The sequence below is a fragment of the Oncorhynchus mykiss genome, chromosome 4 (genome assembly GCF_057628025.1).
Source record: "Oncorhynchus mykiss isolate SJ-2025 chromosome 4, ASM5762802v1, whole genome shotgun sequence".
NCBI lineage: Eukaryota > Metazoa > Chordata > Actinopteri > Salmoniformes > Salmonidae > Oncorhynchus > Oncorhynchus mykiss.
This window is the reverse complement of record NC_143025.1, coordinates 49789368-49812121: the sequence shown is the minus strand read 5'-3', so window position 1 is coordinate 49812121 and position 22754 is coordinate 49789368. Positions and strand designations below refer to the sequence as shown.

The 22754-nt window shown below is 41.7% G+C and overlaps 1 long non-coding RNA gene across 1 annotated transcript in view; it reads right to left on the bottom strand.

The window, feature by feature from the left end:
• Nucleotides 1–22361, bottom strand: part of LOC149984043 (uncharacterized) — a 189509-nt gene extending 167148 nt beyond the window's left edge. Inside the window, exons 1-2 of the long non-coding RNA XR_016495313.1 lie at nt 22264–22361; nt 21834–21895 (exon numbers count right to left, since the gene is read on the bottom strand). This is a non-coding gene — a long non-coding RNA (uncharacterized LOC149984043). The remainder of the gene's footprint in view (nt 1–21833; nt 21896–22263) is intronic.
• Between the last annotated feature and the right edge of the window lie 393 nt (nt 22362–22754).

The window sequence follows — 22754 nt, the reverse complement described above, 5'->3', positions numbered from 1 at the left end:
ACAGCCACCACTAACATTGAGTGGCTGCTGCCAACACACTGACTCAACTCCAGCCACTTTAATAATGGGAATTGATGGGAAATGTAAAATATATCACTAGCCACTTTAAACAATGCTACCTAATATAATGTTTACATACCCTACATTATTCATCTCATATGTATACGTATATACTGTACTCTATATCATCTACTGCACCTTTATGTAATACATGTATCACTAGCCACTTTAACTATGCCACTTTGTTTACATACTCGTCTCATATGTATGTACTGTACTCAATACCATCTAATGTATCTTGCCTATGCCGCTCTGTACCATCACTCATTCATATATCTTTATGTACATATTCTTTATCCCCTTACACTTGTAGGTAGTAGTTTTGGAATTGTTAGCTAGATTACTTGGTTATTACTGCATTGTCGGAACTAGAAGCACAAGCATTTCGCTACACTCGCATTAACATCTGCTAACCATGTGACAAATACAATTTGATTTGATTTGACACTGTGTTCACCAACCTCAAATCTCACCCTCGACCTGGGTAGCAGCTGTTTCTAGTTGCATTTGTGGCATCAACAGACAGAGGAGGATGGTTAATTTTTGGAGGGAGACTCAGCATATGTAATGAGTCGACTTTCTGCAAAAGTTTGCAGTAACAAAATTCTAATGGCCCAGGACCACTTTTGGCTCTTCTCAATGTGGACATGCCTCAAGGGAACGATTTGAATTCTGTTATTTATGCCTGAAATCAGGAAGTTGCCCCACTATGATGACGTCACGTTGATGGGGTCTACCAATACAGCCATTTGAATCTCAATATCAAATACTTGTCTGGGTAACAATTAAGTACCTTTACTGTAAGTTTTCCATTAAAATGGTGCAACAAACTGGAACTGTCTTTGTTATTGGTCTATTGACTTATATCACCTGGTGATGTCACCAGACAAGCCAAAACTCATCCCATGCAAAACCTGCTGATTAGAAGGTTCTGTGTATATTTTATTTTCAACCAGAAACTATCAGGAAATAACACTGATCACATTTTTTCACACATTTACTGTTTTACATCCTGACTAGACATGCCACGTTGCATGCCAGTGTTGCATGCCAGTGTTGCAAAATAAATGTACACATACATGTTATTCAACCATTCCATCTACATTGCTTGCTCCCGTCAACGCTAAAAATAGAACTTGATTCTATCTGAGAAGCTCAATACGCTGCAAGTCCCGCCTCTCCCGTCTCCTTATTGGTTTTGAAAAAGATACAAACCCATGTGGGTTCTTGAAAGACGAATGAGGAGAGATTAATCAAAGATAACTAACCAATAACAAACTAGATTTCCCCATTATCTGTGGATTAATTGTCAGAGTAGAGAAACACACGGTCTCTAGTTAAACCCAATGTTTACCTCCCAGAATGTTTCATGTGTGTTTCGACCTGCCCCGAAATTAAAATATTGAATCACAGTTGGTTTTGGTATTGTAACCTACATCACGTCTGGTGGGGATAGACAAAATGATCATGCGCGCAGTGGCGCATGCAAACGCACGCTTGGGGCCAGTCTAGCCAGGGCCTTAGTTTAATCAGCAATGTGAAAGAAAACACAGGACGAAATGCATTTTAACTGCACTGGGCCTTTAAGATTCAGCACAGCCAACATGCCACAGATTGCTGATCACAAAGGTTCCTCCCGCTTGAGTTTCTGATTGAAGTATTGGACCCATCTGGCTCCTGTTGGAAGCCCAGCTAAAAACACTTGACCTAGGGCATAGGGCTGGGTTCACATCCCAGGCGCAACTCCTCATAACCCAGCTCAACTGGTCCCCAGGGGCCATGCAAGAAATGGCTGCTGCCACAAGCTTTTATTTGCTTCTCAGGTGGAGATGCGCTTGGGTGGAGAGGGAAAGAGCGACTTTGGATCTGTCCCAACAGAACAAAACGGCTCCTTCTCCTCATCTCTTCTCATTCAGCAACTGGGTGTGTCCCAATGGAACTAAATGGCTCGTTCAACTTGTCTCTTCTCATTCAGTCACCCGGTGTGTCCCAACAGAACCAAACATCTCCGGCTCCTTGTCTCTTCTTATTCAGCCTCTGGGAATTCACGGTCCAGCCTACATAGGCTTTCAACACTTTGCTTTTCTTATAACGTTGTAGGTGAGAAAGGAAATGGAGAAAGGAAGTTCCTTTAGTGTAATATGACACAGTCGCAGTAGACACAGGGAAGATGCCTATAGTGAGGAGGAGATGTTTGAGGGGAGGTGGACAAGAGATGTTGGCAGGCAAACACAGTGCCCCTCAGCCCTTAGGGGGAACGCCAGATGTGTTCAATTCATCACATTAGACGGCCGACGAGCAGGTGATATGGGGTTGAACTTCCCTCTACACACATGCCTCTCACTGCACGATGGAGATAGACAAAGGATGGAAATTGAAAGACAGGTTGAAAGAAAATGAGAGTAAGAAGTGGACAAACTGAGATAGAATGGCAATGCACAAGTTAACCAGTTGCATCTCTAGGGGCGCTATTTCATTTTTGGAATAATAAAATAAATAAGAAAATGACAGTAAAAACGGTTAAATCGATGTGGATTGATGAGAAATTGAAAAGTTGTATAATTAGGCAAATAAGGAATGGCAAATAAGTCTGGCTGCTCAGCCAATTGGCAAATGTTTCTTAAATTAAGAAATCATGTGACTATGCTGAACAAAAAGAAGATGAAACTGTACTATAATACAAAGGTAAAGTCTATAAAGATAGATAGTAAAAAGCTTTGGAGCACCTTAAAATAAAATGTTGTCTGAAAAAAGGCGTACACGGCTCCATCATTCATTGAATCAGATGGCTCTTTCATCACAAAACCCACTGATATTGCCAACTACTAATCAGCAATAAGGTTCCAACCGGAGAATTTCATTGTCTGAAGAAAAGCATAGGAACGGGAGGACACTCTCTTGTGACCGCGCGCAATGAGACCGAGGCTTTCTGCCAGACCACCCACTCAAAGAGCTATTATGAGCCCCAGCTTTATAGTAGAATCATACAACCAGAATCTAAAGACGGTGACATCTTGTGGAAGCTCTAGGAAGTGCATGCTCATCCATATCTAAGATGGACATCCAATGGCACTGTTTTCTAAATTGAGTTCCCACTTCCTGTTTGGATTTCTTCTCAGGTTTTTGTCTGCCATATGAGTTCTGTTATACTCACAGATATAATTCAAACAGTTTTAGACACTTCAGAGTGTTTTCTATCCACCAGTAATAATAATGTGCATATATTCCCATCTGGGAAAGAGTAGGAGTCCGTTTACTCTGGGCACGCCTTTCATCCAAAAGTGAAAATGCTGCCCCCTAGCCCCAACAGGTTTTAGTGATTTTTTTCATTGGCAAGATTAGCCAACAACATATTCTGAACCTACACATCCATGCATAACTGACCAGATTATGACAAACATTGTGATTTTTTATTCCGTAAAGTGAGTGTGGAAGAGGTGAACAAATTACTGTTGTCCAAAAACAATGGCAAGCAACCTGGGTCTGACAACTTGGATGGAAAATTGCTGAGGATGATAGCAGACAATATTACCACTCCTATTTGCCATCTCATAAATCTAAGCCTACAGGAAAGTGTGTGCACTCAGGCCTGGAGGGAAGCAAAAGTTATTCCCTGGCCAATAATAGCAAAGCACCCTTTACTGGCTCAAACATCCAACCAATCAACCTGTTACCAACCCTTAGTACATTTTTTGAAAAAATTGTGTTTGACCAGATACAATAAACAAATTAACAACATATTTTCAGCACGTTTAGAGGAAAGGGCTGTCACAACATCCACCGAAGGTGGTTCTTTGTTCGGGCGGTGCTCGGCGGTCGGTGTCGCGGCCTACTAGCCATCACCGATCCATTTTTCTTTTTCCGTTTGGTTTGTCTTTGGTTCATTCACACCTGGTTTCATTTGCTTTAATTTCTCTGTGTATACATACCCCTGTTTCCCGCTTAGGTTTGTGCGGGATTATTTTCATGTTGCTCGTTGAGGTTTTCCTCAGTTTATTCACGTGTAGACAGTGTTGTAGGTAAAGTAATGAGCGTTGTTTTTTCTCCTTCCATGAGTGACTGTGTGTTCCTATGTCTTGGGCATTTATTGGTATTGTACCTGACCCATTTTTGGACTTGCCTATTAAAGATGCTACTTTGACATCTCTGCTCTCCTGCGCTTGACTACCTTAGATAACTCAGTACAAAGCCGCAACAAGGGCATTCAACATGTACGGCACTTATACAAGTGACTGATGATTGGCTGAGAGAAATTGATGATGAAAAAAATTGTGGGAGCTGTTTTGTTAGACTTCAGTGCAGCTTTTTACATTATCGATGATAATCTGCTGCTGGAAAAACATGTTGGCTTTACATACCCTGCTATATTGTGGATCAAGTGTTACCGGTCTAACAGAACACAGAGGGTGTTCTTTAATGGAATCCTCTCCAACATAATCCAGGTAGATTCAGGCATTCCCAGGGAAAGCCCCTTACTTTTTTAAGTCTTTACTAACGACCTGCCACTGGCTGACAAGCCTGTGTGTCTATGTATGCTGATGACTCAACACTGTATACGTCAGCTACCACAGCTAGTGAAAACAAAGAACTGCAGTAAGTTTCAGAATGGGTGACAAGAAATAAGATTGTACTGAAGCATTTTATTATGGACAAATCATTCAATTAAATCTTGTAATGAATAATGTGGAAAGTGAGCAAGTTGAGGAGACTAAACTGCTTGGAGTAACCCTGGATTGTAAACTGTCATAGTCAAAACATAATGAATCAACAGTAGCTAAAACGGGAAGACGTATGTCCATAATAAAGCTCTGCTCTGCCTTCTTAAGAAGGCAGGTCCTACAGGCCCTAGTTTTGTTGCACCTGGAGTACTGTCCAGTCACGTAGTCAGGTTCCGCAAAGAGGGACTTAAAAAATTACAATTGGCCCAGAATAGGGCAAAACAGCTAGCCCTTCAATTTTCCAAGAGCACTAACATTAATATTATGCATGTCAATCTCTCCGGCTCAAAGTAGAGGAGAGATTGACGTCATTACTACTTGTATTTGTGAGAAGTATTGACATGTTGAATGGCCAAGATATCTGTTTAACTTCTTGGTGACGGGACAGTATTTTCACGTCCGGATGAAATGCATGCCCAAATTAAACTGCCTGCTACTCATTCCCAGAAGATAAGATATGCATGTTATTAGTAGATTTGGATAGAAGACACTCTGACGTTTCTAAAACTGTTTGAATTATGTCTGTGAGTACTTCTTCATTCCTTTGTGTAGCCTTGTTCAAAACTAGGGTCACTTCAAGTGTACTGTTTGTTAGATGCATGTGACCAGAAAGGTAGAGTCAGTTTGTTTTCCTCCTGTATTGAACACAGATTGTCTTCATTTTTATCGATGGTTTACTTTAAAAAATACCTAAAGTTGTATTACAAAAGTTGTTTGAAATGTTTTGGCAAAGCTTACAGGTAACTTTTGAGATATTTTGTAGTCAAGTTGGAACTGGTGTTTTTCTGGATCAAACGCGCCAAATAAATGGACATTTTGGATATATATCGACGGAATTAATCGAACAAAAGGACCATTTGTGATGTTTATGGGACAAGACCCCTGGAAGAGTAGCTGAATGGGGAACCATAATAAATACAAATGCAAAACAGAAACCAATCTGGTAACAAACAAACCTGACAACCAGGTTTGATTATTTTTAGTCCTTCAATTCAACAGAGGATCTCTTTTGGTAGGTTGGTACTGTAGGTTGTTATTTATGAACGCTTTTCTCCTCTTCAATAAATCTGATTCGTATGGGACATAATAAAACACATCGACAGACTAATTTGATGTGAAATTCCAGGATGCAGCAAGGAGCCAGAAAGACACCGCTGGTTGCTTCTGTTTATGAATCCTTTAAACCCATCTACTGCTGAGCCTGCATGTATAAACTATCGGAAAAGGTATTCACCATCCCCCCTCTTCCCTCTTTTATTCTCCGTACTCCTTTTTTTCTGGTCAGTATAATTAATTTCTCTCCTTTATAATAACCTTTCATAATCCCTTCATATTTATGCTTTCCTCTCACCCCCATCTCATTTTGATCACCATTGTCTCCATGTTTTTCCAGCCCAAGAAAACAGGCAAATACAACATTGCACTTAGCTGTGAAGTTAATAGCTGTCATTGTATACAAGTTCTATGGATTGTACACCATGGGTGAAAATCTGCCTGCTACTCCAGACAGTGGAACATTATTTGTTGGTAATGAAACGTTCTTAATGAATCTCATGTCAGCCCTGATTTCCAACTGATTAACATTCATCTCATCTGAATGTAATTTGTTGTTTCATTTAGAGAAAATATGAATGCTATTACAGACTGCAAAGCAACCATTGTTGTACTGAACTTCTATCTCAGTGAATATAACAACTTTGATATTTCGTAACCTTGGTTGTGTTGAAACATACTCCAGGCCTATTCATTTTGTAGTTATCAATGTTAATAGGGGTTCAAATTCGTTGTCTATTCCAACATAATGTCTCCCTGTTAACAGTCTGATACCTATACTACATTCTGTCAACTAATGAAAACAAGGGAAGGCTCATTTTTGTCCTTATTTATCCTATTGCTTATGATAGAAACTGTTGCCTTGCTATACCCAAGCCGAACCCCATGCTCGTTAGGTGGCTTCTAAGGCACTTCCCTAACAAAGCCTGTATTCAGGCACAAACCAAGTGCAGCTTAAAATTTCTAAAACTACCAAATAGCTGTCGGTCACCAGAACATAATAAGGTCAACAACACAGCGACAACATTATACTGACATAAATGTTTCAAATCTTTCCTTGAGCATTGCACCATGATATAGGCAAATAAAGATTTATGTTTGTGCCACTAACTACTTTGTCATAGTATTGTATTACAAGACAATGGCAGTCTTGCCATCAGGTAAATATTGGTGTGTTATTGACGTGTCAAAACTGTCCGCATAGCTGTTTTCCCAACTTTAATGATTTCTTTCTCCTTTTTAATTCATCCTAAAAATGCATTGGCTTTGGGATGTCACAGATACTTGCACCTGCCAAGAAATCTAATCTATTTCCCCCCTTATTCCATAAGCAAGTATATATGTGTGTAGCATAAGCTGAGCTGATGAGATCGGGAGATGAAAAAGAAACCAACAAATAAAGAGTACAAACACCGGAACAAAATACAAAACACTGTACCCTTTTTAATAACTGGAACTGTCACTATTGCCACCTTTAAGCACTTTTTTTCTGTTTGGTTTTCTGAGTGGGTCTTAGTCTTTGATATACAGTAATCAAGACTTAACAATTCCATTTTGTGCACAAACAAATGACTGCTTTCTAAAAAAGATTCAAATGGAGGCCAGATATATCTTACAGCATGTTATCACAACTCAGTTGGAAATGCCGTTTTAGATGGTGATGTCATCTTCTCTTGACTGCCATCTCTTTTCCAGTAAACATTATTAATTCGTCCATACATCCATTCAAACCCTCCATCCATCCATACTTTTATTTGTGTTATTCCATTTCAGCACTCCTCCCCCTCCACAACAAACCATTCATCGTCCATCAACGAGTTCAACGCGTCTGCATCTAAAAGTGCCATCCCTGTGCCAGCGGATGCCATGCAGGAGAGAAAACAACAACCAGTTTGCGGGCACATTGGCTGAGACCTGTCACTGGAGTCAGGATTCCAGTTTTATCCTGGTGCTCCCCTGCCTGACTTCGGGCATGTATGGGGGATCGGGTTTCACCACCCGGGCACCCCTTGTCAGAGGATTAGCTTGCACTCTAATCATCAGGAAAACTGGAACTAGCCCTCTACCACGACCACGGCACGCTCGCATTCCTTTGTACCTCGTTTATTCACAGAGAAATACAAAATGTGGCAGTGGATCTGCAATTCCTTTTTCTTTTCTTTCCTCTCCCTACTCTCTCTCCTAAGCACCCACCTCTCTTTTTATATTTCTCCATCGCTTCTTCTCTTCTCCGTCTGTGTGTGGATGAGCATGAGTACTGTCTTTTTTGAGGAGGGAAGAAGGATTATGCTAAGCCCTAATTCGGGGAGACCAGCCTTATCTTGCCTGTAGCAGCTCTGTGCACCAGAGAAAAACTGCCTGGAAGAGAGCACAGTTACTGGCTGCAGAGAGACAGCAGGGGGGAGAGAGAAAATGGGAAGGAGAAAGAGACAGAAGGGGACAGAGCGAGGACACTGCAAAGAAGGGAGGGCCAGGAATAGACAACTTATACAGTTTTTGTACGTCACGGCACATTTGGCGAGGGCCTTTCTCAAACATGTTTCGCAAATGGTTGCCTTTTTTTCTACACCAAAATTCACAGACATCTCGAAAGGGCATGAACTCCATCCTGTTTCTTAATGCATTCCAAATCTTTTCCATTGTTAAAACCTAAATACCACACATTATTGCTCCTAAGGTGAGTCAGTAAGCCCCTCCACCCCTCCTCCTCACTCACCAGGACACTATAAACCATTGTGCCCGGCCATCCTGCCACAATCCTCTCCTATTGATGTATCTTCAATTACGTCCTGCATTATACTCAATTACCGAGACCCTAATGAAAGTCCCATCCCCTCCATCTGTTTCCTGAATGAAATCATCCTTCTCTCCAGTCTGAGACAATGGAGTTGGGCTGCAGACGGGGAACAAGGCCCCACTGTACCAGGCTGCCGGCCTATTCACCTGGCCTAATTACCCTGGCCCTTTGGAGGCTTCACTCCTGGGAAAGTCCCAGGCTTCAGGCGGGCCCAGGGCCCCCCAAAAATGTCCATCCGTTGCTATTTAGAGTTCTGCATCTGCTCCCTCGGAAGGGACTTAGTGGAAAAACAACGGCAAAAAAGTAACGTCAGAGTTGGCATGATACAGTATGTAATAGAAGTGTTCATTTCACTCAAATCCTCTGTGGTGAGTAATTTACAGGACTATAAGCCATTCCTCTAACCACGTATTTATTGTGGTTAAAACTTGTTCAAAGTTACAGATCACTTAGAGGGAGGCCTGGCTCAGACATTACTGTGTATTGCATTACACATTTGTTCATGTTTGTTGTCTGGCCCCATTAACTTAAATGTTGTCAAAAGCCTTCGCTGTGAACTCCCCAACAGATTAGCCATGGCTTGTGGGGCACCAGTGCGAAAATAAGCCTCTGTAAACCAAACATCATAAAGATAGCAACCAAGGATATGGTCTTTAAGACTAGCCAGAATTTGGGAGACTCAACTGTTGAGATTTTAAGTCATGCTTTGTGTCCAGAGTCAAGCATTACAACCGCAACAGAAACCCCTTTCCGACTTTCAAATCCTCCTTCAAAACAATACTGTCAACGCTATGCGAATAGCTGATTTGGACAAATACGCCTTTTAGGTTTTGTGGGATGTGCAGATTGGAGAAGCATTTGGATATATTTTGAATGTTCTCCTTCTACATTTGTAGCCACAAGAGATTCAATTCAATAGGACTGTGAAATGTATTTGCACCAACAGATTGAATGTCTTTGAATTTCTTATGCAAGTAACAGCAGAAGGTTTTTGGAAGTACTTACCAGACAATGCATCTGGTTATTATTAGAAGCTAAGTAATTTCAACTAATCTGTGCTTTATTACCATGTTATTATCATTAACTAAAATGGAGGAGTGTCAAACCGCACGTCAGGGCCACAGAACTTAGGACAGTGACCCCGATGCCCCTGGGGGTATTATGATGCCAGGGTGAGGTACCAGAGAGGGGTTAAGGGGGCGCAATGCCTCTTTCTTCACTCCTGCTGATCCTATCGTTCCCATTCCTAGCTGTAGAGATGAAATACCATCTGTATTTAGAGGGAGGAGGGGAGGAAAGGGGATGTAATGAACTTTTTTTAAAGCAGGGAGAGTGAGTGGTAGAAAGAGTGAAAGAGAGAGGCCTTTGATTCCTATAAATAAAGGCAAATGAAAATAGCGGTTTGGAGTATGCCCCCCAGTATCAATCCAATCAAAGTGGAGCTTGATTGACAATGTTGCAACACAAGAGCCATAGGCTGCAATGACTCACCATTGTGTGGGGAACTGAACACTTTGTCTTCCTTATTGGCAGGGGCTTGGTAACCTTGACTTATACCTGGCTTTTGTCCTTTAGGAGCTGCAGGAGACTGACCTGGCCTGAGTCTGTCATTGGAATCGCAGGCTTTGGAATGCTGTTTGGAATGGTGTAAATGGGGCTAAAGTGTTTACACACACACACTTCTCTAAAATACGCACACATGGGCACACACACGGGCACACACACACACACACTTTGTTAGATTCACACCCCCCCGGGTTGTGCCATGGCGGAGATCTTTGTGGGCAATACTCAGCCTTGTCTTAGGATGGTAAGTTGGTGGGTTAAGATATCCCTCTAGTGGTGTGGGGGCTGTGCTTTGGCAAAGTGGGTGGGGTTATATCCTTCCTGTTTGGCCCTGTCCGGGGGTGTCATCGGATGGGGCCACAGTGTTTCCTGACGCCTCCAGTATTTATGCTGCAGTAGTTTATGTGTCGGAGGGCTAGGGTCAGTTTGTTATATCTGGAGTACTTCTCCTGTCCTATGCCTCAGGACTACCTGGCATGATGACTCCTTGCTGTCCACAGTCCACCTGCTGCTCCAGTTTCAACTGTTCTGCCTGTGATTATTATTATTTGACCATGCTGGTCATTTATGAACATTTGAACATCTTGACTTACACATGGAGTAAACAATTAACAAGTCAATAACACAGTAGAAAAAAAAGTTGTGTGCAAAAGGCATACATTGTGTGCAAAAGGCATGAGTAGGTAGGCGAATAATTACAATTTTGCAGATTAACACTGGAGTGATAAATGATAAATGATCAGATGGTCATGTACAGGTAGAGATATTGGTGTGCAAAAGAGCAGAAAAGTAAATAAATAAAAACAGTATGGGGATGAGGTAGGTCAAATTGGGTGGGCCATTTACCGATAGACTATGTACAGCTACAGCGATCGGTTAGCTGCTCAGATAGCAGATGTTTGAAGTTGGTGAGGGAGATAAAAGTCTCCAACTTCAGCGATTTTTGCAATTTGTTCCAGTCACAGGCAGCAGAGAACTGGAACGAAAGGCGGCCAAATGAAGTGTTGGCTTTAGGGATGATCAGTGAGATACACCTGCTGGAGCGCGTGCTACGGGTGGGTGTTGCCATCGTGACCAGTGAACTGAGATAAGGCGGAGCTTTACCTAGCATGGACTTGTAGATGACCTGGAGCCAGTGGGTCTGGCGGCGAATATGTAGCGAGGGCCAGCCGACTAGAGCATACAGGTCGCAGTGGTGGGTGGTATAAGGTGCTTTAGTGACAAAACGGATGGCACTGTGATAAACTGCATCCAGTTTGCTGAGTAGAGTGTTGGAAGCTATTTTGTAGATGACATTGCCGAAGTCGAGGATCGGTAGGATAGTCAGTTTTACGAGGGTAAGTTAGTGGCGTGAGTGAAGGAGGCTTTGTTGCGGAATAGAAAGCTGACTCTAGATTTGATTTTCGATTGGACATGTTTGATATTAGTCTGGAAGGAGAGTTTAAAGTCTAGCCAGACACCTAGGTACTTATAGATGTCCACATATTCAAGGTCGGAACCATCCAGGGTGGTGATGCTAGTCGGGCGTGCGGGTGCAGGCAGCGAACGGTTGAAAAGCATGCATTTGGTTTTACTAGCGTTTAAGAGCAGTTGGAGGCCACGGAAGGAGTGTTGTATGGCATTGAAGCTTGTTTGGAGGTTAGATAGTACAGTGTCCAAGGACGGGCCGGAAGTATACAGAATGGTGTCGTCTGCGCAGAGGTGGATCAGAGAATCGCCCGCAGCAAGAGCAACATCATTGATATATACAGAGAAAAGAATCGGACCGAGAATTGAACCCTGTGGCACCCCCATAGAGACTGCCAGAGGACCGGACAGCATGCCCTCCGATTTGACACACTGAACTCTGTCTGCAAAGTAGTTGGTGAACCAGGCAAGGCAGTCTTCAGAAAAACCGAGACTACTGAGTCTGCCGATTGACAGAGTCGAAAGCCTTGGCAAGGTCGATGAAGACGGCTGCACAGTACTGTCTTTTATCGATGGCAGTTATGATATCGTTTAGTACCTTGAGCGTCGCTGAGGTGCACCCGTGACCGGCTCGGAAACCAGATTGCACAGCGGAGAAAGTACGGTGGGATTCGAGATGGTCAGTGACCTGTTTGTTGACTTGGCTTTCGAAGACCTTAGATAGGCAGGGCAGGATGGATATAGGTCTGTAACAGTTTGGGTCCAGGGTGTCTCCCCCTTTGAAGAGAGGGATTACTGCGGCAGCTTTCCAATCGTTGGGGATCTCAGACGATATGAAAGAGAGGTTGAACAGGCTGGTAATAGGGGTTGCGACAATGGCGGCGGATAGTTTCAGAAATAGAGGGTCCAGATTGTCAAGCCCAGCTGATTTGTACGGGTCCAGGTTTTGCAGCTTTTTCAGAACATTTGCTATCTGGATTTGGGTAAAGGAGAACCTGGAGAGGCTTGGGCGAGTAGCTGCGGGGGGGGCGGAGCTGTTGGCCGAGGTTGGAGTAGCCAGGCAGAAGGCATGGCCAGCCGTTGAGAAATGCTTGTTGAAGTTTTTGATAATCATGGATTTATTGGTGGTAACCCTGTAAGATGATGGTGACGTTTTATACTGAGGCACCGGCGGGACTTTTAAACATAATACCGCATTCATGGTTGGTGGAAATAAAAGTACAGGATTTGTTACCGGCAATACATATAAAGAAATTGCAGTAAAAAGTTGACGGGATGGTAAAGTTGACAGGTTTTTGTGTAGGTATGAAAGGGATACTAGACTGTATATAGTATGTGGTTTTCAGCTCTTCCTTGCCTCTTGGTTTTAATACCTAAGTTTTAAATTCATATTTAATATTTCTCCCTACAAGCATTTGGGAAACGCAGTCAAGCTCTGAAAACCAAGCAGGAACAAATAACCATGTCCTTTGGAACACATGCACACGTCTTCATTGCTGTTCCAGTCAAACATCCAACAGTGGATTAAACCTCATTGAAGATTTATCCATCCCTCCTGCACGGAGGTGTACGTTTTCCTCCTCTCTCTGCTCCCACTCCATAAAGGGAATGTCTTCCATAATCCCCTGGAATTTCAAGGAGGAACTTGAGCGGATATCTCTTTTTCTAATCTCCGAATCTGGGTCTCTTGTTTCCTTATACTGGCTTCGTAAAATTGTTCAATAAAAGAGCTTTTAACCCTGGTTCCATGTGCTACACCTGGCTCTGACGGGGCCATACATCTCAAATAGAGAGTGCATCAAAGGAGGCGGGAGCCCAAATGGGAATGCAGAAGTAGCTTAAATACCACAAAGAGAAACATAGGGAGGATAGAAGGGGTAGAGAGAGAGCGCGTGAGATTGAGCGAAGGCGAAAGACAGGAGGGAGGGAGATAAAAGTAGGACAGTGAGGAGGAATGAGGGACACAAAGAGATAGGGATGGACGAGACACGTCACGAAAGGTGGAGAGAAATGTATGGGAATGTTAAAAAAAGAGACAGAAGTATAAAAGGTAACCCGACAAGGTTGTCTTGTACGATCTCTTCCATTGTCATTGAAACCAACATGAATTGTAACGTTATGCTCAGGCATATATACAACATGTCAGATATCAGCGATCATATAAGTTTATAATAAAATCATTTCCGCCATTGTTTCCTATGACTGGACATCAGAACAGCTATCACTAACCTCGATTAGGTGAGGACTTATACTTCCATGAGTCGGAGGCGAAAGATATATTCATTATCCTGGACCAGCCCAAATCCTCGACACTCGAAGAAAGAGGAGATGGCGCCATAGAGTCCGGCGTGCGGGATACCTGACGAGACTAAGTCGGAGAGTGTTTAAACCACCTCTTACCTCCTTTCTATTGGTGAACGTGCAATCATTGGGGAATAAACTGCATGAAACTTGAAGTTTTTGAGATGATCCTATCAACGTGATCTGAAGAACTCTAATATCCTATGAAACTTAGCTGGTTTTTCTATACATTGGCAGGACAGAACAATGGCATCGGGGTATCTCAGGGGAGGGGGTGTGTGTTTCTGTTAACAACAGCTCTAATATTGAGGAAGTCTTGAGGTTTTGCTCGCCTGAGTTAGAATACTTCATGATAAGCTGTAGACCATACAATTTACCATACTATTTTATATATACGAAATAAAAATATGAACGCAACATGCAAGAATTACAGTTCATATAAGGTAATCAGTATATTTAAATAAATGTATTAGGCCTTTATCTATGGATTTCACATGACTGGGAAGGGTCGCAGCCATGAGTGAGACTGGTAGGGCATAGGTCACATAGGTCAAATACCATGTGACCCACTGGGGAGCCGGGCCTAGCCATCAGATTTAGTTTTCCCTATAAAAGGGCTTTATTACTGACAGAAATATTCCTCAGCATCACCCCCAACCACCCCTCTGATGATGAAGAGGCCGGATGTGGAGGTCCTCGGCTGGCGTGGACACACGTGGTCTGCTGTTGTCAGGCTGGTCGGACATGCTTCCAAATTCTCTCAAACGATGTTGGAGGAGGCTTATGGTAGGGAAGTCAACATTCAATTCTCTGGCATCAACTCCGGTGGACATTCCTACCATCAGCTTACCTCTAAACTTGAGACATCTGTGGCATTGTGTTGTGTGACAAAATTGAACTTTTAAGAGTGGCCTTTTATTATCCCCAGCACAAGGTGCACCTGTGTAATGGTCATGCTGTTTAATCAGCTTCTTGATATGCCACACCTGTCAGGTGGATGGATTATCTTGACAAAGGACAAAATGCTCACTAACAGGGATGTAAACACATTTCTGCACCAAATTTGAGAGAAATACTATTTTTGTGGTCATGAAATATTTCTGGGATCATTTATTTTAGCTCATGAAACATGGGATCAGCACCATTAAGGACCCTGAGATTAAAAACCTCCCTCTGCAACTAGATCCTGAACTTCCTGACGGAGTTGTGTAGGCAACAACACATCTGCTCCGCTGACACTCAACACAGGGCCCTTCAGGGGTACGTCCTAAGTCACCTCCTGTACTCCCTGTTCACCCACCAGGACAACAACCTCTCACTCAATATCAGCAAGACAAACGAGCTGATCGTGGACTACAGGAAACAGAGGGTTGAGTTTGCCCCAATCCACATCGACAGGGCAATAGTGGATCAGGTCCAGAGCTTCAAGTTCCTTCGTGTCCACATCACTAAGGAATTATCATGGTCCACACATAGCAACAGTTGTGAAGAGGGCATGACAAGGCCTCTTCCCCCTCAGTAGGCTGAAAAGATTTGGGATGGGCCCTCAGATCCTCAAACAGTTCTACAGCTACACCATTGGTAACATCTTGACTGGCTGCATCACCAATTGGTATGGCAACTGCTTGGCATCCGACCGAAAGGCGCTACAGAGGGTAGCGCATACGGCCCTGTACATCACTGGGATCGAGCTCCCTGAGGAAGCCCCTGAAAATGTTCAGACTCCAGACATCCAAGTCATTGAATGTTCTCTCTGCTACCGCACGGCAAGTGGTATGGAGTCAGGAACCAACAGGATCCTGAACAGCTTCTTCCCCGAAGCCATAGCACTACTAAATAGTTACTCTGGGTAGCTATTGGTAAACTATCTGCACTGACCCTTTTTGATTCATTGTATACGCTGCTCTTACTGTTTATTATCTATGCAGTTGCCTTGTCACTTGTACTGTACATATCTTCTCCAATTACCTCGTACCCCAGAACATGACTCGGTACTGGTACCCCGTGTATATAGCCAAGTTATCGTTACTCACTGTGTATTTATTCCTTGTGTTATTATTTATCTATTATTTCTATTTTTCTCTCTCTGTATTGTTGGGAAGGTCCTGTAAGTAAGCATTTCACTGTTAGGCTACACCAGTTGTTTGCGAAGCAAGTGACAAATAGTATTTGATTTGATTTAAAAATGAAATAAACCATACTGCTCCTATCCAATCAGGAGGTCCTTGTGGTTCAATACTATAACATTGGTTTCCACTGCAGTGGAGGCTGCTGAGAGGAGAACAGCTCATAATAATGGCCAGAACGGAGCAAATGGAATGGCATCTAACACCTGGAAACTGTGTTTGATACCATTCCACTGACTGGCATGAGATGATGTCATAACTACATTATCGTTCAATTACATCGCAGAGCAATTCAACATGATTTATTGGCAATTTAAAACAATAGCGTTCATACAAAAGGACCAAGAGGACTGATGCTATATCCCAGCTAATTGAACATCTCTCTTCTGCTCAGTGGTGTAAAGTACTACAGTAAAAATACTTTAAGTATAACTGAAGTAGTTTTTGTGGATATTTGTACTTGACTTTGTATATTTGACAACTTTTACTTCACTACATTCCTAAAGATAATTACTTACTTTTTACTACCTGCACTTATCAAGAGACCATCCCTACTGCCTCTGATCTGGCAGACTCACTAAACACACATGCTTTGTTTATAAATTATATCTGAGTGTTGGAGTGTGCCCCTGGCAGTCCGTAAATAAATTTAAAAAACAAGAAAATGGTGCCGTCTGGTTTGCTTAATATAAGGAATTTGAAGTGATTTATACTTTTGCTACTTAAGTATATTTTAGCAATTGTATTTACTTTGATACTGAATTATATTTAAAACTAAATACTCAGGTATTTTACTGTGTGACTTTCACTTTTACTTAAGTATAACAATTGGGTACTTTTTCCACCACTGCAATTGCTTATTCTTAAATAGGGGTATTTACGGTGAAACGCATGTTCAAACCCTTGCTATCTTTCCACATATTTAACTAATAAAAGTTTAATATGGCTAGGGCCAGTATTGAGTAGCTTGCATGAATAAGGTGCCCAGAGTAAACTGCCTGCTCCTCAGTCCCAGCTGCTAATATATGCATATTATTAGTATATTTAGATAGTTTTAGAAACTTCAGAGTGTTTTCTGTCTGTGAGTATAACAGAACTCATATGGCAGGCAAAAACCTGAGAAAAAAATCCAACCAGGAAGTGGGAAATCTGAGGTTGGTCGATTTTCAACTCAAGAGGATACAGTGGGATAGTGGTCATGTTGCACTTCCTAAGGCTTCCACTAGATGTCAACCGTCTTTAGAAACTTGTTTGAGGCTTCTACTGTGTAAGGGGGCTGAATGAGAGGGGAATGAGTCAGAGGTCTGCTAGCAGCCACGAGCTGGTCATGTGCATTCACATGAGTGGTAGCTCCTGTTCCATTTGTTTTTCTGAAGACAAAGGAAGTCTCCGGGTTGGGAACATTATTGAAGATTTATGATAAAAACATCCTAAAGATTGTTTCTACGGACTGTAACAGAACTTTTTAACATTTGCAACTAGTGAACACGCTTCGTGAGTTTTGATTTGTTTACCAAACGCGCTAACAAAAGTAGCTATTTGGACATAAATGATGGACATTATCAAACAAATCAAACATTTATTGGGGAACTGGGATTCCTGGGAGTGCATTCTGATGAAGATCATCAAAGATAAGTGAATATTTATAATGTTATTTCTGACTTCTGTTGACTGCACAATATGGTGGATATATTTGTGACTTGTTGGGTCTCTGAGCGCCGTACTCAGATTATTGCATGGTTTGCTTTTTCCGTAAAACTTTTTGGAAATCTGACACCGTGGTTGCATTAAAACCTGTTATGGCAAGGCGATCCCCGAGGGGAACTCCACCCCCCCATTCAGCTGAAAAGATGGGGTAAATATTCTTTAGAAATATTTAAATTACAAAAAATTAACAAGTCCAATACCTCAAATGAAAGATAAACATCTTGTTCATCTACCCATAATGTCAGATTTTTTAAATGTTTTATAGCGAAAACACAACGTATATTTATGTTAGACCACCACGAAATCAAAGGAAAAACGCAGCCATTTTTTCCAGCCAAAGATAGTGACAAAAGCAGGATTAGAGATAAAATGAATCACTAACCTTTTGAAGATCTTCATCAGATGACACTCATATGACATGTTACACAATACATTCATGTTTTGTTCGATAATATGCATATTTATATCCACAAATCTCGGTTTACATTGACGCCATATTCAGAAATGCCTCCAAAATATCCGGGGGAATTAAAGAAAGCTACGCCAGATAACAGAAATAGTCATCATAAACTTTGACTAAAGATACATGTTCTACACATAATTAAAGATACACTGGTTCTTAATGCAACCGCTGTGTCAGATTTTTTAAAAGCGTTACGGAAAAAGCCTACCATGCAATAATCTGAGACAGCGCTCAGACGTAAAAGTATTTCTCCGCCATGTTGGAGTCAACAGAAATATGAAATTACATCATAAATATTCTCTTACCTTTGATGATCTTTCATCAGAATGCAGTGCAAGGAGTCCTAGTTCCACAATGGCCCAATACTAGTGTCCAATTAGCTGCATTTGCTACCACTTTCAGCTCACGTGCCCAAAAGCTGATGCTGGTCCAGGACAACTCACACGAAAACTTCAAAAATATATATTGCAGGTCGAATAAACTGGTCAAACTAAGTAGAGAATCAATCTTCAGGATGTTATTATCATATATATCCAATAACGTTCCAAAAGGATCATACGTTTTCAGCTGCAGCCAAATGGAACGACGGTGGCACCCACAGAGAAATGCGCCACAGGGAATTTGCATTCTACCAAGACTGTGACTATTTCCCCTCCCATTCGGTCAAAGTTCACACCAAAAGCTCAATTCCACGTTCTACTGAATGAGGACATCTAGTGGAAGGCACATTCAGAATTTTACTTCTTGTTTGGAAGATTGCCTGCCCTATGAGTTCTGTTATACTCACAGACATAATTCAAACAGTTTTAGAAACGTCAGAGTCTTTTCTATCCAATAGTAATAATAATATGCATATATTAGCAATCTAGGACAGAGTAGGATGCAGTTCACTATGGGCACGCAATTCATCCAAAGTGAAAATACTGCCCTCTATCCTCAACAAGGAGAAGTTTATCTATATTTCCATGTAATAACACTTGTATTTTCGTCAACATTTATAATGAGTATTTCTGTAAATTGATGTGGCTCTCTGCAAAATCACCGGATATTTTTGGAACTACTGAACACAACGCACCAATGTATACTGCAATTTTTTTAATATAAATATGAACTTTATCAAACAAAACATACATGTATTGTTTAACATGAGTGTTATCTGATGAATATCATCAAAGGTTAGTGATTAATTCTATCTCTATTTCTGATTTTTGTGACTCCCCCCCCAAAAAATGGCTGTGTTTTTCTGTGACTTGGCTCTGACTTAACATAATCGTTTGTGGTGCTTTTGCTGTGAAGCCTATTTGAAATCGGACACTGCTGTGGAATTAACAACAAGATTACCTTTAAAATGGTATAAGATACTTGTATGTTTGAGGAATTTTAATTATGAGATTTCTGTTGTTTTGAATTTGGCGCCCTGCACTTTCACTGGCTGTTGTCAAATCGATCCCGTTAATTCAGCCCTAAGAAGTTGGTAACGTCTAAACTGGTCTTATAGTGAACTCTTCCCATGTTGCTTTTCAGCGCAGCATGGTGGATACAGAATTGGGTTGTGCAATATTAGTCTATGACCTAGGGAGACAGATGGACAGTGATGTGATCGAATGTCCCAAGAGAACCAAAATACTCTCTGAAAGTAGGATAGAGAAATCCCTGACAGAAAGACTACGGTGACAGTTAGGAAAAGATATGATTGCATAAAACAGGAAATCCACTGCTACCAGAAATTGTATATTTTAGCCTTTTAGCCTACATTCTTGGAAAATGCTCAGGGAAGAACCAGTGAACTTGGTCATGAACATGTGTGTTTTTGAAGGCTCTGCTTTAGGGAGGGAAGGGTGGTTGGGAGTGTGTGTGTGTTGACTGTGATAAACTGGTTTTGAAAACCTGTTAGCATGTATGTAGTACACTGTCTACAACATGGGCGGCTGATGTATTTGAGCCTAGGTCTTTATGGCAGTAGCCTACTCTAATGTCCCATACACACTCTGTACATCAGCTGTACAACACATTTGACATAACTGCTTTGAAACAACTGAGAGTTTGACTGCAGATATTTTTTTCACAATGGTTGTGTAATCATTTCTGTGCAGACAAATTCAGCTGTATCACAACCGTTGTGTCAATTGTGTTGTACATCAGTTGTACAACCGGAGTGTGAAAGGGACCCAGTCTGTGTGTTTTTGTCTGTAGATACAGTTCCCCATATGTGTGTACTGTTAATGCATTGTTGTATGTGAAGAATGTGTCTGGCTATCTCTGTATGGATGTCTTTGTTTGTTTGTGTACGTGTGTGTAAATGTCAGTCTCTGCTTCATAGTGTTTTTCATACATTTTTCAATTTTTGTGTGTGCTTGTGTGTTTGTGTGTTCTGCATCTGTGAGTGTGTCTGTGTGTGTATATCTTTGCCTTTATATCTGTCTGAGTATGTGTGTATGTGGGTGTGTTTCCTGAGTGGTGGGTCCCTCTCTTTCTCGCCTTGGAGATGGACACTTCTTTGAAAGCGAGTGAAAAGGCTCCTTAATGAACCTCCTGTATCCCACTGAAATTTCAAACAGCCTTGAACTTCAGAGGGATGTCTGCCAGCTCCCCTGGTAGATCACTGTAGTCCCACTGTGTGGCAGAGCGAGGGGGAGAGAGACAGACGGGGGGGTGCGAGGGGTAAAGAGAGAGACAGCGTTATAAAGCTAGAGAGAAAATGGTAGAGGGAATTAGGAAAATATGGGAGGAGTGGAGAGAGGAAGATAAACACAGAGAAAAGGAGGATGAGATGGGAGGGACAAGACAGAAGGAGAGAAAGAGATGGAAGGGGTGGAGTGATAGAAAGAGAGGTGGAATGGGTAAACCAATTGATAGACAAAGGCATAAAGGAGGGGGGAGAAAGTAAGATGGGATGGGGAGAGAGTGAGATCTCTCTTTTCTTTCCCTTGTATAACACTGTCTGCCCAGAGCTACAAAGACTTGTCTGGCCCATACAAGAGTATACTTAATCCTGTGTGCTTGTCTACACTGTCTTCCACTGGTGCCGGCAGCTGGTTTATATGTAGTCTAGTGTCTGAGTCACTGCTGTTTCCTAGTCCTCTCTCCACACACACACACACACACCACAGCCAGCCAGCCACACACATGCACACACACACACGCGCACACACAAAAACACTCTCAGTCAAACAGGCACATATACTGTACATAGGCCAACGTATACACACAAAAGAGTCGTGGTAGGTAGCCCAGCGGCTAAAGAGTTGGACCTGTAGCTAAAAGGTTGGCTGTTCAAATGCTGGGTTCATATCCTAACAACAATCCCCAACCATTGTGCCATTGAGCAGGGCCCTTAACCTTTCTGATCTCCCCATCCCGGATCCGGGTTCGTGAATACAGACTCAAGCTCATTACCATAACGCAACGTTAACTATTCATGAAAATCGCAAATGAAATGAAATAAATATGCTAGCTCTCAAGCTTAGCCTTTTGTTAACAACACTGTCATCTCAGATTTTCAAAATATGCTTCTCAACCATTGCAAAACAATCATTTGTGTAACAGTATTGATGGCTAACGTAGCATTTAGCATTAGCATTCAGCTGGCAACATTTACACAAAAAAACAGAAAAGCATTCAAAAAAATAATTTACCTTTGAAGAACTTCAGATGTTTTCATTGAGGAGACTCTCAGATAGCAAATGTTCAGTTTTTCCTGAAAGATTATTTGTTTAGGACAAATCGCTCCGTTTTCTGCGTCACGTTTAGCTATGAAAAAAACCCTGTATCCAGGATTGTGTAAATCTATCAGCAAGCTCATTAGCATAACACAACGTTAACTATTTATGAAAATCGCAAATGAAATGAAATAAATATGCCATCTCTCAAGCTTAGCCTTTTGTAAACAACACTGTCATCTCAGATTTTCAAAATATGCTTCTCAACCATAGGAAAACAATCATTTGTGTAAAAGTAGCTAGCTAGAGTTAGCATTTCGCGTTAGCATTTAGCGTTAGCATTAGCGTTAGCATCCAGCACGCAACATTAACAAAAACATAAAAGCCTTCAAATAAAATCATTTACCTTTGAAGAACTTCTGATGTTTTCAATGAGGATACTCTCAGTTAGATAGCAGATGCTCAGTTTTTCCAAAAAGATTCCTTGTGTATTAGAAATAGCTCCGTTTTATACATCACATTTGGCTACCAAAAAAAATCCATAAATTCAGTCCTCAAAACGCAAACTTTTTTCCAAATTAACTCCATAATATCGACTGAAAACATGGCAAACGTTGTTTAGAATCAATCCTCAAGGTGTTTTTCACATATCTCTTCATTGATACATCGTTCTTGGAAACATGCTTTCTCTCCTGAATCCCAGGAGAAAATGCCTGCACCTGAAGATTACGCACAAATTTAGACAAAGGACACCGGGCGGACCTCTGGAAAATGTAGTCTCTTATGGCCAATCTTCCAATGATATGCCTACAAATACGTCACAATGCTGCTAAGACCTTGGGCGAACGACAGAAAGTGTAGGCTCATTCCTTGCGCAATCACAGCCATATAAGGAGA